The 13,601-nt window shown below is 45.5% G+C and overlaps 1 long non-coding RNA gene across 1 annotated transcript in view; it reads right to left on the bottom strand.

Moving 5' to 3' along the window:
- Positions 1-13,601, bottom strand: part of LOC136601644 (uncharacterized) — a 35,017-nt gene that overhangs the window by 4,704 nt on the left and 16,712 nt on the right. Inside the window, exon 4 of the long non-coding RNA XR_010789398.1 lies at positions 11,195-11,254. This is a non-coding gene — a long non-coding RNA (uncharacterized lncRNA). The remainder of the gene's footprint in view (positions 1-11,194; positions 11,255-13,601) is intronic.

Raw genomic sequence — 13,601 nt, 5'->3', positions numbered from 1 at the left:
TCAGAGTCATACGCCTGCCAGCGTCAATATCCTTCAATCACAAGCTGATGAATAAAAAAGCGCCGGCAAGCTCTGATTGGCTGAGACAGTCAATGAAGGGCTGTGATTGGGCATCAAGCAAGCACCGACAACCAATCACAGCACTCTATTGCCGGAGGCAGGGTTCTCAAACCTGGCCTCCGGCAATAGACTTGGGAGTGCCGAGGAAGCCCGGATCAGCGACAGAGACCAGCGGCCGCGACCCAGACTGCAGCGGCTAGGTGAGTATTGCTTTTTTTTTTTCTTTTCAGCATTCTTGGCTGCGTTTTCAGACGAGCTGAAAACGCAGCCAAAACGCTGGCATAAAGTATGCCAGCGCTGCTGAAACGGGGCAGAATCTGCAGTAACGCAGCGTTTTTCAACGCTGCGTTTCTGCAAACGCCCTGTGTGAGGGGGGCCTAAGTGATGTGGACAATACTACAGTTGAGCTGGTTATTCCAGATCAGGACCATGGACAGTGCCACTGCTTATGTGATAGCGGTGTTGATCCTCCTTTACCCGGCCTTGCATTTAGCAGGAGGCGGTCTGACTAGTGGGTAGTATACAGCGCTGGATACATTCCAGCGTGATGGGGTGGGCATTAGATTCATCGCGTTGCTTCCATATTCAGCTGATTTGCAGTTTCTTGTCCTCTGAAGCCGTGCCTCGGTTCAGACTGACTAGGTACTTGAGAGATAGATGGGAAGACATACCAATCTAATAATCAGTCCCTCTGTCACTTACACAGCGAATGAGGAAGACTGAATGGTTTCTGGTTTGAATGAGTCAACGACGGATCTGCTGTATAAACAGACGAGCGAGCGCTGACATTGTTCGCTTGTTGGAACGATAATCTTTAAGTGTAAACGGACCCCAAGTGGTTTTACAGAAAGATCAAAAAGTCAGATATATTCTACCTGAAAATGGTACCAATAACCAATAACCGTTGTCCCACAAAATACAAGGCCTCATGCAGCTCTGTCAATGGAAACATAAAAATGCTATTTGTAGAGGTTTTTGTCAAAAAAGTTGTTCTCTACTGTAAAAGGTACTAAAACACAATAAAACCTGTAGAGATTTGTGTTATAATCGTAGCGACCCGTAGAATAAAGTGATCCGACTATTTGTACCACAAGGTGAATGATGGAAAAACATTGGGGAACTTGCTTTTTCTTCCCCATTAAAAATTACTAAAAAAGTTATTCCAAACATTATATTTATCCGGTATTAAGCCGGGTTTAGACACGATTATCGCTCAAAAAATCTTCTCAGTGATTTTTGAGCGATAATCGTGTGCTTTTTTTACAGCGTAAGGTGATTGTTTAAACATTGAGCGATCACTTTGCGCTCCGAGCGGAAGATGCAGAAGACAAGCGGGGCCACTTGTCTTCTGAATCCAGCTGTTCCCCGCATGGAGCGCCCAGCTGTTTTATAGCCGAGCGCTCCGAGCAAAGGATGCAGAACACAGCTGGACAGTTGTGTTTTTCATACCCCACCGGTCTTCAGGGAGCAGGATACAGCTGAAACAATAGTATCAGCTGTATCCCGCTGTGAATTCCTGATAAGGCTCATCATTGTCTTTCAGCACGCTGAAAGATCAGCGATGGCTTAACGAAAACTGCACAATGTCAGTGCAGTTAGACACAACGATTATCGCTCAAAAGACAGGTTTGAGCAATTTTTGAGTAAAAATCATCGTGTCTAAAAGGGCCTTTAGTTCCTATAAAAACTAGTTCCACAATATACAAGCCGTCATACGGCCACATTGATGAAAAGTAAAAACAATTATGACCGCTGGAACAGAAAAGGGGAAACGATTTACTGGTTCTTATGCCTAAAATTAGTGAAGTCATTAAAAATGTAGGTAATTCGGCCGAGTTATGCGCCAAATATATTTACATGAGACATAAATTCAAAATCTACAATAAAGAAGTTACATTTTCAGTAGGACTTTTCCAGTTTTAGACTCATTCACACTAGAATATGTTCATCGCGGCCAAAAATGGAATCCAATGCTTCACGCAGTTGTGATTTTCAGCTGTTTTATAGCGGCAATATAGATGCATACCGAGCTTGAACGTGGTGAGGAGCTGAATTTAGGCCTCTTTCACACAGGCTACAAAACACATGTGTGTGAAGCCCTTGGATTCCAATTGGTTTTTTCACATGAGGGATGTTGCAAATTTGGTAACAAAGCCATTTTGTAGCGATGCTTTTGTAGCGTGAAAGAGACCTTACAGATGTCTTATGGACACATTAGCGTCATGGAGTCTCATTTTTTCCTTATGTCAGAGTAATGAGTCAGAAGCATACAGAGGGGTGATTCTTATGCCCCCTCAACACCGGCTCCCCCCAGGGGACCTTAATATCCTGCACTTTACCCTGGCCTTTCGATCCGGACTACCTCCCTGACGGATTGAAATTAATCAACATACCCTGCTGCAGTGGCTGGCTCGAACCAAAAGTCCTTCTTGCCCCTGAACCGGCGTATACAGCCCTGAGCCTGCACTTGGCGATTGACATGTCCTGCCCGAGCACTCCCGCTGGAGCATTGCTGCACACCGCTCCCTACCTCTATCACTGTCCGGTGAGTGATCCTCTTCTCACCCGGTCTCAGGTGCCGTCTGGGCGGGGCTGGTGGAGTTCACCGCACTGACTACCCGGCTGTGCTGAATCCCCTGGTGGGCAGGCCTTGCTGTCAATGGAACCCAGCAGTGCGCTTCCGCGGAGACGCCAGCCGAGCGGTGTGAATCTGATCCGGATCCTGGTCCCGGCGAGAGGCGGCAAAGAGTAAGTCCCTGGCGGAGGACGTGGAAGGACACTTTGGAGCCTACAGGGGCATTTGCATTGAAACTGTGAATGCTGTAATGTAGGCCCCGCAGCAGTAGGCCCTCTATACATACCTGGCAAACCCCCCTCCGGCCACCAGGTGCCATTTTGTGACTGTGATAATTACTGCTGTCTCTCTAAATGGTGGCAATATACCCAGCAGTATTCTAACCAGCTGGATGCTATAACTTGAGGATCCCCTCTGTACTGAAAGTCTCTGCTGGGCCCCGCAAAATTGTTCTTCCACAGTGGATTTTGCCCTCTGCGGACCCTAATCTGTGGACACAGTGGATTGTTGAGTCACCCCTTACTCCCATGCAGTTGGACAGGACCGACGCAGAATCTGCTCTGATGATGATTTGAGACCTCATCCTGTACCCTAGGCTGGTAACCATAACTTGTGAAAAAGACGGACTGACTCTTGGTACTTAACCTACCTTAAATCCCAAAGAAAGTTTTACGCGGTAACACAGAAACGCTAGTGCACATTCTGTTATCAGTCTCTACCTTGCGAGCGCTTATCATGAGCACTCGAGCTAAAGGTTGTACCGCTGCGGAGAAAATAAAGGAATTCTCTAGTGTGGAGATGTCCGATCATACGCCGCACTCATCGTGGACTGCCGGGCGCCCCACCGCATCCATTTTTGGCACGAATTCTGAACTGCAGAGATCGAGATGCCGCTTTGCACCAGGCCAGACTGGAAGGCCCTCTTAACCTCTTAACGACCGCTCCCCCTCGGGAAACTACGTCCTCAGAAAGTGGGCCTTAATCCTAGAGGACGTAGTTTTATGCATCCTCTTTGGATTGATGCCCACTGGCCTGAGGACGTGACAACTCCATGCTGTTGGTGCCCGCAGGTAGCCGACAGCATGGAGCTGTCATCCCAGGATGCGGGCAGTCCCCCCCGGTATTGCAATCGGCGCTATAAAATGAATAACGTCGATCGCAAAAAAGTAAATAAAACAGTGTAAAAAAGTAGTAATTCAGCTGCTATGATGGATCGGATCCATCACGGCAGCTGAAAATACTCACACGGCTTGTCGGCGGTGTTCCCCGGAGATCTGGTCCTCCCGGACCCGCCGGCGGCCTTCTGCGCATGCGCGCCAGACGATGACGTCACGTGCACGCGCAGAAGCCCGGGTGTCCCCAGCAAATTTAAAATCTCCTGGCTCCCGGCTCCTGAAGGTAGCCGGGAACCAGGAGGTGTTACCGGGGACCACTGTGAGCGGTCCCCGGGCCCGCGATCACCGCTATCCATTGCGATAGCGGTGATCGCGAAAAAGTTGAAAAAGTAAAACAAAAGTAAAGTTTCACCTCCCCTCATGGATCGGATCCATGAGGGGATGTGAAGATACTCACCCCCGGTCCTCTGCGATGTCCCGATGTCCCGGGACCCGAAATCCCCGTCTGTGCATGCGCGCCCGATGATTGACATCGGGCGCGTGCACAGAGGGGCTCGAGCCCCGGGAAATTCAAAATTGCTCTGCTCCTGGCTGCCATGTGTAGCCAAGAGCAGAGGGATGTCACCAGGGACATGATCACTGTCATCCAATGGATGACAGTGATCATGTAAAGTAAAAAAAAGTGCAAAAAGTTAAAAAAATAAAAAAAAAAGGGGTAAAAGGTAAAAAAAAAAGTGCAAAAAGTTAAAAAAAGTTTTAAAAACTTAAAAAAAACCTTGCGTTTCATCTCCCCCCACGGATCATATCCGTGAGGGAGGATGAAATGACGTACCTAAGGCCTGCGGATTTATCCGCGGACCTCACCCCAGCTTCTGCGCACGCACCCTTCGCCAATGTGGCAGGCGCATGCGCAAAAGCCGTGCTTTTTTAAAATCTCCCTGCTCCTGGCTACAAAACTTAGCCGAGAGCCTGGAGATTTCACGGAGAGCCGCGGTGAGCGGTTCCTGATCACGTGTTCGTCGTTATCCGAAGAATAATGGCGATCACGTAAAAGTTAAAAAAAGGGGAGGTTCATCTCCCCTCACCGATGCGATCGGTGAGAGGAGATAAAACTTTTTACCGGAGGCCTCCATATTTGCACCCCGACGCAATCTTCTTACGTGAACTTTCCCGTATTCTGCGCATGCGACCGCCGGCAAAACACCGCACACATGCGCAGGAGTCGGGGAGCCCAGGAAACTTAATAGCTCCTTGCTCTCGGCGACCAACGGTCGCCGAGAGCCTGGAGCAGTGACGGGTGGCCTCGTTGAGCGGTCCCCGGTCACGTGATAAAAAGGTAGCAATCCACCTTTGGCCGGTCTCACATGACCGGATAGGAATTACGGATTCCGCATGCGTTTGATTAGCGGTAATACGCAGATCAATCGCATTGGATTACACAATTACGCTCACATTAGCGGGTTGGAATTGTGTAATCCACTCGCAGAAAAGAGAACGCAGCAGGTTCTATTTTACCGCGGATATCAGCAACATAGAGCCCATTGTGCTCCATGGTCGCGGATATACCCGCAGCCCATACGCAACTACGTTGTATACGGGCTGCGGGTACCCGCGTCATCGCTAAGCGACGGTGCGGGAAATACAAACAACAACAACAAAAAAAAAGTACTGCGCATGACCGCCCGTGTAAGTACGCAGTTATGCGCAGTACATTACGCGGCCGTACGCAGGGTCACAGCCGGGCTCACAGCCGGGATCCACCTACGGCTGCGTAAGCCCGGCGTTATTCAGACCGCTACCTGTAATACGCAATTTACAAGAAGCCCCGGGAACACTCGCCTTCCTGCAGTTCCAGGAGCACCTTGTTGAGCGCCTTCTGTGTGAGACCGCCGCACCTCGTCAAGCTTACGGAGACTCACGGAACGCCACTTTTTACACCCCATCCCCGCCACTGAGGTCAAAAAATGACCCCCAAAAAGCATGAGAGGAGGGGGGATACCAGATTTTATTGCCCTATGTGCCCATCCCAACCAGCCTCCATAATTACCCGTCTTTGGAAATACCACACAGTTCACATTATTACTTTTATCTAAGATTTGGGGAACGCCGAAAAGGGCGTGGAGGGGGGGGGGGGGGGATTTTTAGGGAGTCAATTTTTATTCCGTACAAATGAGCAATGGGGCCTGGAATGTATTCAGTTGTGCCCTGCAATCCAACGGGTGTTCCCTCCATTACAGGCCTTGCCATGTTTCCTGTAAGTAGATTAGGGCCACAATGGGTATGTTTTTGAACACGGGACAAACGGGGGTATCCATTTTGGGGTGAAGGTCTTCATTCCTATGTACACTGTACAAAAAAAACCTGTTTTTAAATTGACAAAATTGCCAAAAAAATGAAAATCGTAATTTTTTCCTTCTGCTTTGCTGAAATTTATTCAAATACTGTGGGGTCAAAATACGCAATACACTCCTAGATGAATTCGTTAAGGGGTCTAGTTTTTAAAATGGGGTCATTTGTGGGGGTTCTTTATCGTTTTGGACGCTCAATGGCTCTATAAGTGGGCAATGGGGCCTGGAATTTATTCCGTTGTACCCTAAAATCCAACGGGTGCTCCTTCCATTATAGGCCTAGCCATGCGTCCTTTAAGTAGATTAGGGCCACAAGGGGTATGGTTCTGAACACGGGACAAACAGGGGTATCAATTTTGGGGTGAAAGTCTTCATTCCTATGTGTGCTGTACAAAAAAACAGTTTTTAAATTGATACAACTGCCAAAAAAATGAAAATTGTAATTTTTTTCCTACTGCTTTGCTTAGATTTATTCAAAAATTGTAGGGTAAAAATACACAGTACACCCCTAGATAAATTCGTTAGGGGGTCTAGTTTTCAAAATGGGATCATTTGTGGGGGTTCTCTGTCGTTTTGGCAGCTCAAGGGCTCTACAAGTGGGCAATGGGGCCTAAATCACCTTCATGCTAAATTTCTATTCTGAAAGCCACCGACTTTCATTTTGGGCCCCGTTGTGCATCCAGACATAAGATTAGAGCCACAATGGGTATGTCTCTGAACACGGGAGAAACAGGGGTATCCATTTTGGGGTGAAAGGCTTCATTCATGTGTGTGCTGTACCAAAAAAGCAGTTTTTAAAACGACAGAATTGCCAAAAAAACGAAAATCACAATTTTTTCCTTTTGCTTTGCTTCAATTCATTCAAAAACTGTGGGAACAAAATGGTCAGTACACCCCTAGATAAATTCGTTAAGGGGTCTAGTTTTCAAAATAGGGTCACTTGTGGGCGTTCTCTTTGATTTTGGCCGCTCAAGAGCTCTACAAATGTGCTATGGGGCCTAAAACGCCTTCAAGGAAAATCTATGTTCTGAAAGCCACCGACTACTCCTTTCGTTTTGGGCCCCATTGTGCATCCAGACAAGAGATTAGGGCCACAATGGGTATGTCTCTGAACACGGGAGAAACAGGGGTATCCATTTTGGGGTGAAAGGCTTCATTCATGCGTGTGCTGTACAAAAAAAGCTGTTTTTAAAATGACAGAATTGACAAAAAAACGAAAATCACAATTTTTTCCTTTTGCTTGGCTTGAATTCATTCAAAAACTGTGGGGTCAAAATGGTCAGTACACCCCTAGATAAATTCGTTAAGGGGTCTAGTTTTCAAAATGGGGTCACTTGTGGGGGTTCTCTTTGGTTTTGGCCACTCAAGAGCTCTACAAAAGTGCTATGGGGCCTAAAACGCCTTCAAGCAAAATTTATGTTCTGAAAGACACCGACTACTCCTTTCATTTTGGCTCCCGTTATGCATCCAGACATGAGATTAGGGCCACAATGGGTATGTCTCTGAACACGGGAGAAACGGGGGTATCCATTTTGGTGTGTAAATCCTCATTTTCATGGGCTCTATAGGAAAAAAATATGTCTTTAAAATGACATATTTGCAAAAATATGAAATTTTATTTTTTCTCCCCTAAATTGAACTAATTCCTGAAAAAAACTGGTGGGGTCAAAATACTCATGACCCCCCTCAGTGAATACACTAAGGAGTGTAGTTTTTAAAATGGGGTCATTTGTGGGTGTATCTATTATTCTGACACTTATGAGCCTTTGCAAACTTGCCTTGGTGCAGGAAAACAAAGTGCTCCTCAAAATGCTGAAAAGTAATGTTAAATGTGTACGTCCTCTAAATGGTAAAAAAAAACACAAAAGTTTTTCAAGTGTGCATTCAGAATAAAGTAAACAGATGGAAATACATATCTTATCAAAAATTTGTACAGTATGTTTGGACATATTTGAGATATTACGGTTGTAAATGTGAAAAAATGACAATTTTTTCAAAATTTTTCCAATATTGGTACTTTTAATAAATATACACAAATTATATCGGTCTATTTTTACAATCTAAATGAAGTACAACATGTGGCGAAAAAACAATGTCAGAATCACTGGGATATGTAAAGCCTTTACGGAGTTATGCCACGTTGAACGACGCATGTCAGATTTCCAAAATTTGGCTCCACCACTAAGGCGCAAACAGGCTTCGTCACTAAGGGGTTAAATATAACAACTCAGTGAGATCTATTTTCCCTGATTTTTCGGCGGATCTGCAGAAACAAAGAGCCACCTTCGTGGAAATAAAAAAGAGATTCAAGGATAGAGGCATTCCATACTCTATGGCATACCCGTCCCGTTTACGGATTGCAGCAAATGATAAAGTGATCTTTCTACATTCCCCTACTGAAGCCATGGAGTGGCTCCGTATGCACCTTGCGTCATCCGACGTTGCATAGTCCCGAGTTCTGATCTATGCAATGTAAATTCTGCAAAGAACATTTGGGCCCATGATCCATTGGCCTATGGTTGATACTGTATATGGCTGGGATGAAGAGATATGTCACCTAGCCTTTACGCTGTCCCGGATTGTGGGCTCGTCCCCGGGTAGCCACCGCTGCGGCAATAGCCTGAAGCCATGCTTAAAGGGAAAAAAATTTTTTATCACATAAACCAATCCCCGATAGGCCATTGGAATGTCCCCCACTCACAACAACTGCTACTTTCAAAATAGATTGTAGCTTACTCTTTTTTTTTAGACACCTGCGACACATTATTGTTAAGCGGGATGTCAATTCTTAGTTGTTTAAGCTGTTACAGTTTATTTTAAGTTACAAGTAGGTCTGTGCTTATATCCTTCTTTCTAATATGGGTAATATGCTCCCCTACTTGGAAAACCCGACTGTGCTATATGTCATTATGTCTCCCAATGTCGCTGTCATGTCTTAGTTGGAACATGTGAGGCCTGGGCACCGCTAATAAGCGTAAAGCAGTTTTGTCTTATACTAAGCAATTTAATCCCCAGATTGTGGGTTTGCAAGAGACTCACCTCACTATAGATAAAGCAGATACCCTTAAAAAAACGTGGGTACAGTGGACATGTCACTCCTTTCATACTTCTTTCTCCAGATGAGTCTCACTCCTTATTCACAAATCATTAAGATGGAACCCCATAAATGTCAGAAGGGACCCTGAGGGCAGATTCGTATTTGTATACGCAGAAATTGATTCTAAACCCTATGTCATTTTATGGTCCCGGCGGCAGCATTGCACCACATGCTAGGGGCACGCGATGCGAGGTCTCCCATTAAAATCAATGTCAGAAACTCCTGTCCGTCACGGCGGAGGTTTCCGGCATCCCTGAAGTGATACGAGGCTGTTCTCACGTGACAACGCCTCACATCCTCAGGGATTTGACATAGCGGAGAGTGTGATATAGGGGTGGGATTCATGGCCCCATATTGCGCTCGCCCTTTTTGTGAAGTTAGCCTAAGTGAGTAAAATGCTTCTCAGGTTGCTGCCCACCCAACAGGTGGCAATTGTTTTTTTTTTCACCAGAGGGCAGCAACCTCCTCCTTCTGGGGTCCTACAAACTGCTGCCTCACGGTAGGGGCCCCCCTGCTAGTGCGTGCAAGAATGTTTAACGTAAAGAGAGTATTAAAGGCCCACTCCAGTGAATTCATTTCTCATTCATTATGTAACTAGCCCCCCGCCACCCCACCCCCAGTATATATTGTTTAAAGTGCACATTAATCACACCAGATCTGTACCTTCTCATATGTATGAGTGTATATATGTATTCCTCTTCACATCTATTTCATTAAGCCAGAGTAGGTTTGAAAGCTCGCTAGAACATCATGTCTTTTTGTTAGCCATTAAAAGGTATCATATCTCCAAGATTACATGGTTTTCTTGCTGGGAACAATCACATTTTGCTCTGCTGGCTAACACCGTACCAAACCTTTTTTTGTTCCTCCTATTACAGTGACTGATGATGATCACACGGCTCCTGTCAAAAAAAGCAGGCGGACTATAGGTAGTATTAACGCACGAGAATCCCGCTAGTAAAAACAAAACCTGAAAAAACACGTCCATCCGAAGATGTCCTCGCTGCGTATCTCATGCATCAATAGAGGACATGCTGCGTCTTTTATCATGTGTGCCTGAATGGCGCAGTGTAAATGGGCTTTTAGTACTGTGTATTACACATGTAAAAAACAAGTGTAAATCACTTACATTTTATTAAATATTAAAATAATAAAAAGGTAATAAAAGTTTAAAAAAAAAAAACCTTTTACCAGATGTATAATAAAAAAAATCTACATAAAAAGACAAAAATCTATTTGGTATTGCTAAAAAATAAATGAGGCCCCACAGAACTATGTCGATGGAAAAATAAAAAAAAGGTATGGCTGTCAGAAGATTGCGGAAGAAAATAATTTTAAAAAATAAAATATCTTTGGAAAAAAAAGTGGTAAAGCAAAAAATAAAAATAATTTTTTATGTTAGTAATCGTACTGACCCATAGAATATAGTTCTCACGTCATTTTTGCTGCACTGTGTACGCCGCAGAAACAAGATGCACCAAAAGATGGCAGAATTTACACTCAATATCTGACCACCTTTGCAAAATGGCGATCGAGCCACAAAACAGAAAAAGGTTGAATATGTGGCATGCGCCAAAATGTGTCACCTTTTTACACCAGAAACCCGGCAAACATCAGTTAATACATTTCCCCTACAACATCCTGATAAAGTAGTGTAGAAGGAGGCCAGACTAACGAGAGAAGTTCTAATTACTGTAACAACTATAAGGGCGCAGTCAGACAAGCAAATTTTTCACGCATGTAAAAAAAATAAAAGCACATGGCATGTAGAAAATAATCACGTGACCGGGTGTATTTTCACTCGCGTCCTATCTTTTGTAGGTGCGCATTTTAAAGAATTCTAAAAAACGGACATGTGACCGCTTTCATTAGAAAGCATTGGTTCTAATAGATTCGTTTCGGAAACGCGCCTATACATGCAGGAAAACTTTGCTGGTGTGACTGAGCCCTAAAGCATGTGGAATGTCCTCTTACACAATGTAACTACATGACCAGCTACCTTGGCCAAATGGGAATTCATCCACTTGGTAAATGTTCTCTTGAACGGCTTCTTGCTCATCTGAAAAAGAAAGATTAGAATTACGATAGGATATTGGGCATTGTGGCATTATGGGGCCAATGCTACGGCTTAGGCACAATGCCCACGGACGGAAATTCTGCAGCGGGATTGGCACGCTATCATAGGATTGCGTTAGTTTATGCACTCTAAGGGCGCCTACCCACTGGCGTTGCTGATTTTCGTGCGTGAAAAACGCAGCGTTTTTCGCGGCGTTTTTCGTTAATTTCCATTGACAATCATGGGTGCATTAAGGGGGTTGTCTCACGCCGAAACGGGTTTTTTTTTAATTCAATAGGCCCCCCGTTCGGCGCGAGACAAACCCAAGGGATGGGTTTAAAAAAAAAAAAAGTTTATTACTTACCCGAATCCCCGCGCTCGCGGCGACTTCTTTCTTCCTTTACCAAGATGGCCGCCGGGATCTTCACCCACGATGCACCGCGGGTCTTCTCCCATGGTGCATCGTGGGCTCTGTGCGGTCCATTGCTGATTCCAGCCTTCTGATTGGCTGGAATCGGCACACATGACGGGGCGGAGCTACGAGGACCAGCTCTCCGGCACGAGCGGCCCCATTCACCAGGGAGAAGACCGGACTGCGCAAGCGCGTCTAAAAACGCCAGAAGACAGCGAATTTAGACGGATCCATGGCAACGGGGACGCTAGCAACGGAGCAGGTAAGTGAATAACTTCTGTATGGCTCATAATTAATGCACGATGTATATTACAAAGTGCATTAATATGGCCATACAGAAGTGCTGAACCCCACTTGATTTCACGAGACAACCCCTTTAAGAGAAAAATAAGGAGACATATGCAACTGACAGTTCCTATGTGAAAAATTGCAACGCAACGAAAAAAAAACAACAAATGGACAAGAACACATTCTATGCTAATTGCTCTTCAGAAAAAACGCAAAACGCAATTTAGCATCGCAGGAAAAAAAAAAAAAAAAAAAAATCGCCAGTGGGTAGGCGCCCTAATGCTGGCTTATGATAAATCGCAGCATGTCCTAATTCTGTGCGGCCCCACGCTGGATGGGTAAGTATGAGACTCTATATGAATACACATATATTATATATATTCTAAACACACACATTTTATATAAATATACAAGGGCAACATCACACGGGCTTATGCACAACTACGATCGCCGGTACGGAGCATAGTTGCGCATTAATGGAGGGTTTTTCCCCCTTCTCGGCCCGTTCAAACTCCATGCCATTGTGCAGAAGGCTGAAAATAATTGGGGGAAGATAGGTGCGACGTAGTATTCACTCCCGAGAAAAGAGCTGAAATCAATTGTCTCGTGATTATCACGGCCGCTTAAAGGAACAAAATCATGTGCATGTGTTCAAACCCCTAGTAATACAGTATGCTAGGCTGAAGAATGACACCAGGGGTGCGGATTTTGACTGTTTTTGGTTGCAAAAATGCTGCATAATTAGCAGCAGAAATTTCTACCGTGGACAGTCTGCAGCACTTCTGCCACCTGTAAGCATACAGTAAGTCAGCTTGAGGTATGCTGCCACATACAGAGTGGCGTCAGTAGTAATAGTATCCCCCAGAGTGGCTTCACTAGTAATGGGGACCCCACCCCCACAGAGGCCTTGGTAGTAATAGTGTCCCCCCATATACTTACCCTTCTCCTGGTCTACAGAGCTCTCTCTTCTCAGCGCTGCTGCAGGCAGAAGTGTGTGCACCCAAAGCAACACCTCCTCCCTTCTCCTCTCCTCCTGTGGAACAAATGAGGATCGGTCAGGGGAGAAGGATCCTGGATGCACACACTGCCGTCCGCAGCGCCACTGACTGATTACAAGCCAGGGAGCTTGGACCCTAGGAAAGGCAGGACACAGGGTCCCAAAGTGGGACTGTCCTGCCTAAATTGGGACGTCTGGTCAGCTTATATAAGGGCTTAAACAGATGAGTGCGATATGTAGAGAATAGAACCCATTGATTGCAAACGGGCTCATTGCGGCTGTATTTGCCCTATCTTGTGCGTGTTTGTGCACCATAGAGTCCCACGTGAGGTGGGCAAGCGCGCACATCTGCCTACGCGGGTATGCACTAAGTGCAGTGCAGATCTGCAATCATCCACGTTAGGCAAATTAGCTTTTTAAATCAGGGTGCGGTGATTCCACTGCTTGTGTGAACGAATGGAGCCTGCGGACATACACTCCATATTTGCACAGGCGTGAATGTTAAATACACTCGTTCACTGCGCAAAAAATGTGCAGGAGTGAGCGTGTTACGTTACACGCTCGTCTGTCGTTGCCCTAAACCTGACTATATCTTGCACACAACCTCTTATTCTCCCAGACTTTAGATTGCACTCACAAGCTTGTCTAATAAA

The sequence above is a fragment of the Eleutherodactylus coqui genome, unplaced genomic scaffold, assembly GCF_035609145.1.
Source record: "Eleutherodactylus coqui strain aEleCoq1 unplaced genomic scaffold, aEleCoq1.hap1 HAP1_SCAFFOLD_88, whole genome shotgun sequence".
Lineage (NCBI taxonomy): Eukaryota > Metazoa > Chordata > Amphibia > Anura > Eleutherodactylidae > Eleutherodactylus > Eleutherodactylus coqui.
Note: the sequence above shows the minus strand (reverse complement) of the source record. Positions and strands in the feature narration are given on the sequence as shown.